We start from the raw sequence: 9,367 nt of genomic DNA on the forward strand, positions 1-9,367 counted from the left end.
TGTTTCATGAGCTGAGATAAATTAATGTTTCATATGCACAAAAAGTTTTGCATTTCTCCTTTGCCAAGATGATATGCCACACATGTATGGTGGATGGATTAAGAAGCTGATTAAACGCATGATCAGTACACAGGTGCACCTTGTGCTGGGGACAATAAAAGACCACTCTAAAATGTACAGTTTTGTCATCCGATACAATGCCACAGATGTCTCAAGTTTTGAGGGAGTGTGCAGTTGGCATGCTGACTGCAGGAATGTCCACCCGAGTGATTGCCAGATAATTTAACGTTCATTTCTCTACCATAAGCCGCCTCAAATGTTTTAGAGAATTTGGCACTACGTCTGACCGGGATCACAACCGCAGACGCGTGTAACCACGCCAGCCCAGGACCTCCATATTCTGCTTCTTCACCTGTGGGATCGTCTGAGACCAGCCACCCGGACAGCTGATGAAACAGGGTTTGTACAACTGAAGAATTTCTGCACAAACTGTCAGAAACCATCTCAGGAAGGCTCATCTGCATGCTCCTCATCTTGATCTTACTGCTGTTTGGCATCCTAACTGACTTCAGTGAGTAAATGCTCACCTTCACTGGCACGCTGGAGAGGTGTGCTCTTCACGGATGAAACCCGGTTTCAGCTGTACCGGGCAGATGGCAGACTGCGTGTATGGTGTCATGTGGGTGTGCGGTTTGCTGATGTCAACGTTGTGATCAGAATGCCCAATAGTGGCAGTGGGGTTATGGTATGGGCAGGCGTAAGCTACGGGCAAGGAACGCAATTGCATTTTATTGATGGCAATTTAAAAGCACCGAGATACCGTGACGAGATTCAGAGGCCATTCATCCGCTGCCTTCACGATATTTTTCAGTATGATAATGCACTGCTTCATGTCGCATGCTCACCAGACGTCACCCATTGAGCATGTTTGGGATGCTCTGGATCGACATGTACAGTTCCCACCAATATCCATAAACTTTGCGCAGCCATTGAAGAGTGGGACAAGGTTCCACAGGCAACAATCAATAGCCTGTTCAACTCTATCCGAAGGAGATGTGTGACGCTGCATGATGTAAATGGTGGCCACACCAGATAATGACTGGTTTTATGATCCACGTCTTTTATTTAAAAAATATTTGTGACCAACAGAGGCATATTTGTATTCCAAGTCATGTGAAATCCATAGATAAGGGCCTAATGAATTTATTTCAATTGACAGATTTTCTTTTATGGACTGTAACTCTGTAGAATTGATGAAATTGACAGATTTTCTTTTATGGACTGTAACTCTGTAGAATTGATGAAATTGACAGATTTTCTTTTATGGACTGTAACTCTGTAGAATTGATGAAATTGACAGATTTTCTTTTATGGACTGTAACTCTGTAGAATTGATGAAATTGACAGATTTTCTTTTATGGACTGTAACTCTGTAGAATTGATGAAATTGACAGATTTTCTTTTATGGACTTTTGTATGGACTTTTCTTTTATGTAACTCTGTAGAATTGATGAAATTGACAGATTTTCTTTTATGGACTGTAACTCTGTAGAATTGATGAAATTGACAGATTTTCAGATGAAATTGACAGATTTTCTTTTATGGACTGTAACTCTGTAGAATTGATGAAATTGACAGATTTTCTTTTATGGACTGTAACTCTGTAGAATTGATGAAATTGACAGATTTTCTTTTATGGACTGTAACTCTGTAGAATTGATGAAATTGACAGATTTTCTTTTATGGACTGTAACTCTGTAGAATTGATGAAATTGACAGATTTTCTTTTATGGACTGTAACTCTGTAGAATTGATGAAATTGACAGATTTTCTTTTATGGACTGTAACTCTGTAGAATTTTCTTTTATGATGAAATTGACAGATTTTCTTTTATGGACTGTAACTCTGACTTTTCTTTTATGTAACTCTGTAGAATTGATGAAATTGACAGATTTTCTTTTATGGACTGTAACTCTGTAGAATTGATGAAATTGACAGATTTTCTTTTATGGACTGTAACTCTGTAGAATTGATGAAATTGACAGATTTTCTTTTATGGACTGTAACTCTGTAGAATTGATGAAATTGACAGATTTTCTTTTATGGACTGTAACTCTGTAGAATTGATGAAATTGACAGATTTTCTTTTATGGACTGTAACTCTGTAGAATTGATGAAATTGTTGCATGTTGCATCTTATGTTTTCATTCGGTGTAATAATATAATATATAATAACCATCATATAGAAGTAAACTTGGAGTCACGCGATGATATGTTCTTAGGTCCTCCCATTACGACTCGGTAAAACATGCAGTTTATTAGGCCACAGATAATATAAGTTATGGTGAATTTCACAGGGTGGTGAAAGTGCACATTCTCCTTACCAATAAATATCTTATTTTGGTGACATGATGATTGATGCTTGGATGTCGTTTGACAAACAAAAAGAATATTGCTCTTATTCATAATGATCTCACAATGCATGTAGTCTACCCGCCCTGTATCTTCAAGCTGTTGGCTAGAGCATATGTGCCAAGACTAGAGTGGGCAAGTTTGCAATATAACGCAACAGTTTTTGGACAAAACCATCAGTAGGGTGGAAAATGCGATGGAAACACATTCTATGTTTCATTTGGTACAGAATTTAATGGCAAAAGTCATTTTTATGTGCACTACATTATCATTATCACAGTTTTTTGCAATTAATCTTTTTTTTAAAAATGAAAACCCATCTCTGCTGGGAAAATACGCATATAGTTTCCTGCTGATTTTAGAATATTCTCATGAAAATCTGTCACAAAAACCTAGGTAGTGGTGTGCATGCATGTGATTAGTTTGTGTGTCAAGTATGAATGTTTCTCTTGCACTTGTTAGGTCTGTTTCATTTGTTGAGAACAATGTACATTTCTGTATGAAATTTGCAATAAACAGGAAACCAGTACTAAACTGGAAGAGTTTTTGATAAACATGAAACCAGTTACTGAACTGGAGGGGTCTTTGATAAACAGGAAACCAGTTACTGAACTGGAGGGGTCTTTGATAAACAGGAAACCAGTTACCAAACTGGAAGGGTGTTTGATAAACAGGAAACCAGTTACCAAACTGGAAGGGTGTTTGATAAACAGGAAACCAGTTACCAAACTGGAAGGGTGTTTGATTGCCTAGTCTGTCTGTGTCACAGTGGCGTGTGTGTGTTGATGTAATCCACTGCAGGAGACAACATAAAGACCTGTCTGGGCTGGCTGTTAAGTTGCTGGGTTTCTTTTTTTCTTGTATCTTATGTTGTTTTTTCTTAAGCTAAGCTTTTAGGAGAGAACGTGCTAAAGTTCAGAAGTAGGTCAGGATTTTGGAATGTTTTCTCTCACTGAAGTTGTTTAAGTAGGCCGCCTGGCGAATGCTCCCTCAGTCTCACACTTATTGGCTGACATTACCAGTCCTGGCCTCACCCCTCAGATGATTAATCCTAGTGCCTTTATCTCCTCCAATATCTGTGTGTGTGTGTGTGTGTGTGTGTGTGTGTGTGTGTGTGTGTGTGTGTGTGTGTGTGTGTGTGTGTGTGTGTGTGTGTGTGTGTGTGTGTGTGTGTGTGTGTGTGTGTGTGTGTGTTGTACAGTCGTGGCCAAAAGTTTTGAGAATGAAACAAATATTAACTTTTACAAAGTCTGCTGCCTCAGTTTGTATGATGGCAATTTGCATATACTCCAGAATGTTATGAAGATTGATCAGATGAATTGCAATTAATTGCAAAGTCCCTCTTTGCCATGCAAATGAACTGAATCCCCCCAAAACATTTCCACTGCATTTCAACCCTGCCACAAAAGGACCAGCTGACATCATGTCAGTGATTCTCTTAACACAGGTGTGAGTGTTGATGAGGACAAGGCTGGAGATCACTCTGTCATGCTGATTGAGTTCGAATAACAGACTGGAAGCTTCAAAAGGAGGGTGGTGCTTGGAATCATCGTTTTTCCTCTGTCAAACATAGTTACCTGCAAGGAAACACATGCCGTCATCATTGCTTTGCACAAAAAGGGCTTCACAGGCAAGGATATTGCTGCCAGTAAGATTGCACCTAAATCAACCAATTTTCGGATCATCAAGAAATTCAAGGAGAGCGGTTCAATTGTTGTGAAGAAGGATTCAGGGCGCCCAAGAAAGTCCAGCAAGCGCCAGGAGCGTCTCCTAAAGTTGATGGAGCACCTTGCCATAAGGCAAAAATGATAACTAAGTGGCTCGGAGAACAAAACACCGATATTTTGGGTCCATACCCAGGAATCTCCCCAGACCTTAATCCCATTGAGAACTTGTGGTCAATCCTCAAGAGGCGGGTGGACAAACAAAATCCCACAAATTCTGACAAACTCCAAGCATTGATTATGCAAGAATGGGCTGCCATCAGTCAGGATGTGGCCCAGAAGTTAATTGACTGCATGCCAGGGCGGATTGCAGATGTCTTGAAAAAGAAGGGTCAACACTGCAAATATTGACTCTCTGTATCAAGTTCATGTAATTGTCAATAAAAGCCTTTGACACTTATGAAATGCTTGTAATTATACTTCAGTATTCCATAGTAACATCTGACAAAAATATCTAAAGACACTGAAGCAGCAAACTTTGTGAAAATTAATATTTGTGTAATTCTGAAAACTTTTGGCCATGACTGTACACATGTCACATGTCATTGGTGTGCATGCATGTGATTAGTTTGAGTGTGTGCCAAACATGAATGTTTCTCTTTCACCTGGGAGGGCTGTTAGATTTGTTAAGAGCAAATTACATGTCTGTGTGAAATGTGCGATAAACAGGAAACCAGTTTATCAAACTGGAAGGGTGTTTGATAAACAGGAAACCAGTTACCAAACTGGAAGGGTGTTTGATAAACAGGAAACCAGTTACCAAACTGGAAGGGTGTTTGATAAACACAGGATTAGCAGATTGGACAAAGTCAGATGTCCTGCTGGATTAAAGTGATATATAGTATGTTAATATAGTGTATGAGCTTTGTGTGTTTGTTTGCATGTCTGTGTATGTTAATATCTCAGCTGTGTGAGTGTGTGTGAGGTCTGAGCTATCACACTGGGCAAAACAGGTTGAATCAACATTGATTCCACATAATTTTAACAAAATTATTCAATGTGATGTGGTTGAATGAACACAAAACTGATTGGATTTGTAAAAAGTCCTTAACTTAAAGGATTTTTTTTCATTTTTTTCATCCAATCTTTAACTTAAATCCAATGACGGTGACATTTTTCATAGATTTTATGTTGAATTCACGTTAGTTGAAAACTCAACCAAATGGAAATGGAAACTAGACCCAATGTCTGTGCCAAGTGGGATGTATGTGTGTGTTCATATCTCAGCTGTGTGTTCATATCTCAGCTGTGCGTTCATATCTCAGCTGTGTGTTCATATCTCAGCTGTGCGTTCATATCTCAGCTGTGCGTTCATATCTCAGCTGTGTGTTCATATCTCAGCTGTTTCAAGTTTTACTGCCAGGTGCACAAGTACACTGAAATGCCTTTCTTGCAGGCTCTAAACCCAACAATGCTGCTCCCAACAAGCTGTTCCCAAACATTTTAAACCAGCATCAGAAAATATAGTCTATCATAGTTCATGTGGGATTCAATGACATTATGAAGGGCAGCTCAGAACAGCTGAATATGGATTTTAAAGAAGTGATTGGGTCTCTGCTTGACACCACAACAAACGCCCCATAATATCTGGCCCTCTGTCCTCCCTAAATCGTGGCATTGAATGGTTCAGCAGACTTTTAGCCCTCAATAACAATAACAATAGCTATTGTATCTCTGTGGGAGTAACACTTATTGACCATGTTGATACCTTCTGGAAGCAAAGCTGGTTTTATAAGGAGGATGGAATCCACCCAAGTCATTTGGGTTCCTGGATCCTTTCACAGCATTATAAGGCTGCGTTGAGACATTGACTATATCAATGACCCAAGCCCAGCTCAGTTAATCCCTACCATTGTGTCGCTGAGTTGTCATAATGCTTCTCAAAATGTACATTATCCCAGGGGAGTTGGAAGACACAATGTAAGTCACCTAATGTCTGTCCCTCTTACTGCCCTGAATGCCTCTGCTAATCCCATAGCTATTGTATGCAGTAATCATGTTCCTATAAACCAGAGTTATACTGTTAGCACTGAGGCTGTGTGCAGCTCACCCTGCACTAACATAAATAACATGAGCATGTCTACTTCTGCTAAGTTTCCTAGTAAAGCAATGAAAACAATCAAGTATCCCATAAAAGTGCTAAAAATAGCCCACGTTAACATATGTCTCTTTAGAAACAACATTCATGGAAGCAATAATTTGCTGGTAACTGTGGTGGTTAATTTCTTTACTATCAAATGAGGAGAGACAAACTTATCACACAAGTCAGAATTCTACTAAAACTACATCTTTAATAGTGAGAGCTTTGCAATAGCAATGGCTTGTCAACGATTCACCATTTCTGATGAGCCGTTGAGAGCGGCGAGCCAAGAGTACAAAGGTATTTTATAGCCAAGATACACCCCTTTCAACCTACATGACGAACAACCAATACATAGAATGGGTCACAAGGTTAAGATTTGTATGAAAGATACCTATAATACATAGCAGACAGCATCTGCTGTGTCAACAGTTTTCATTGTATAGACCAGTGTCTGGCCCTGGTACGATATAGAACAGAAACATTAACTCATGCTCTGGAATGCTCTTTAGGTTTTATCACCCACAGACATGGTAAATCTCCTGTCAGTGTTATCTCCCAGAGGCCCATCCTCAGTAGAACACACACACAATAGTTAACAGAATACTATATTCTGTTGAATAAAACAACCATTTGATGCAATAAAAGCATTCTAACATAATATTGCAATTTTTCCACAACATAACAGATGTTATTCATATGCTGACAATCTCTGAAACTCGCTTAGATAATACCTTTGATGATACAGTGGTATCAATACATGGTTATAACATCTACAGAAAATACAGAAATGCCAAAGGTGGAGGTGTTGCCATTTATATTGAGAACCACATTCCTGTAAAGCTTAGAGAGGATCTCATGTTAAATACTGTTGAAGTAATATGGCTACAGGTTCATCTGCCTCACCTAAAGCCCATTCTGGTGGGAAGCTGTTATAGACCACCAAGTGCTAACAGTAAGTATCTGGATGACGTGTGAAATGCTTCATAATGTAGGTGATATCAACAGAGAGGTATATTTTCTGGGTGATTTTAAATATTGACTGGTTTTCATCAAGCTGCCCACTCAAGAGAAATCTTCAAACTGTAACTAGTGCCTGCAACCTGATTCAGGTTATCAGTCAACCTACCTGGGTAGTTACAAACAGCACAGGAAGGAAATCATCATGTATTGATCACATCTTTACTAATGCTGCAGAAAACTGCTTTAAAGCAGTATCCAAATCCATCAGATGTAATGATCACAATATAGTAGCTATATCTAGGAAAAGCCAAGTCTGAGTAAAGCCAGTGTGTCTATGGATGCAGATGACTCAACACTATACACATCAGCTACTACAGTGACTGAAATGACTGCAATGCTTAACAAAGAGCTGCAGTTAATTTCTGAGTGGTTGGCAAGAAATAAATGAGTCCTAAATATTTCAAAAACTAAAAGTATTGTATTTGGGACAAATCATTCACTAAACCCTAAACTTAAACTAAATCTTGTAATGAATAATGTGGAAATTCGGCAAGTTGAGGTGACTAAACTGCGTGGAGTAACTCTGTCATGGTCAAAACATGTTGATACAACAGTGTTAAGATGGGGAGACGTCTGCCCATAATAAAGAGCTGCTCTCTGCCTTCTTAACAACACTGTCAACAAGGCAGGTCCTACAGGACTTTTTGTTTTGTAGCACCTGGACTACTATTCTGTCATGTGATCAGGTGCCACAAAGAAGGACTTAGGAAAATGGCAATTGGCTCAGAACAGGGCAGTACTGCTGGCCCTTGGATGTACACACAGAGCTTACATTAATAATATGCATGTCAATCACTCCTGGCTGAAAGTGGAGGAGAGAGTGACTTCTTCGCCCATGTTTTTGTAAGAGGTGTTGACAAACTGAATGCACCGAGGTGTCTGTTTAAACTACTAGCACACAGCTCAGATACCCATGCATACCCCACAAGACATGCCACCAGAGGTCTCTTCACAGTCCCCGGGTCCAGAACAGACTATGAGAGGCGCACAGTATTAAATAGAGCCATGACTACATGGAACTCTATTCCACATCAGGTAAGTGATGCAAGCAGTAGAATCAGATTTAAAGAACAGATAAAAACGCAACTTCTGGAACAGCAGGGACTGTGAATAGACACACACACTAGCACACGTTCTCTACACACACGTACATTGTAGTGTTGTATTATACATCTCGTAGTGTAGATATGTAGTGGTGTAATAATGTTACATGATGTACTGTTGTCTCTTGTTTTACATGTACAGTAAGTGTCTTAATGCGTTTGGACCCTAGGAAGAGTAGCTGCTGCCTTGGCAACAGCTAATGGGGATCTCAAATAAAATACAAATACCAAATACAATGCAGTATTCAATATGTAGTACTAAAAATAACTAAAAAGTACTAAAAATAACTTAAGGTAGAACAAAAATACACAATAAAGAACACAAGAAAGTAAATAAGCCCAATACAGGGTCGGTTCCAGCACCATATTTACAATGTGCAGGGATACTGGAGTGATGGAGGTAGATACAGTATGTATAGGGGTAAGGTGATAGAGTAGCAGCTTATATGATGATTGTATATGAGTGTGTGTGTATGTGTAGAGTCAGTATAAATGTGTGTGTTAGCAAATGAAGTGAGTGTGTGAGTGCAGAGTCCTGTGAGTGTGCATTGACAGTAAAACAACAAATACAATGGACAACTCAGATAGCCCATGTAGCCATTTAGTTAGCTATATAGTGGTCGTATAGCTTAGAAGCTGTTCAGGAGCCTGTTGGTGTCAGACTTGATGCACAAGTTTCGCCTTCCATGCAGAAGCAGAGAGAACAGACTATTGCTTGTGGGTGGAGTCTTCAACGATTTTCTGGGCCTTCCTTTCACACCACCTGATATAGAGATCCTGGATGGCAGTGAGTTTGATGTAGAGGTCCTGGATGGCAGTGAGCTTGATGTAGAGATCCTGGATGGCAGTGAGTTTGATGTAGAGGTCCTGGATGGCAGTGAGCTTGATGTAGAGATCCTGGATGGCAGTGAGTTTGATGTAGAGGTCCTGGATGGCAGTGAGTTTGATGTAGAGGTCCTGGATGGCAGTGAGCTTGATGTAGAGGTCCTGGATGGCAGTGAGTTTGATGTAGAGGTCCTGGATGG

This window comes from Oncorhynchus gorbuscha, linkage group LG10 (assembly GCF_021184085.1).
Source record: "Oncorhynchus gorbuscha isolate QuinsamMale2020 ecotype Even-year linkage group LG10, OgorEven_v1.0, whole genome shotgun sequence".
Lineage (NCBI taxonomy): Eukaryota > Metazoa > Chordata > Actinopteri > Salmoniformes > Salmonidae > Oncorhynchus > Oncorhynchus gorbuscha.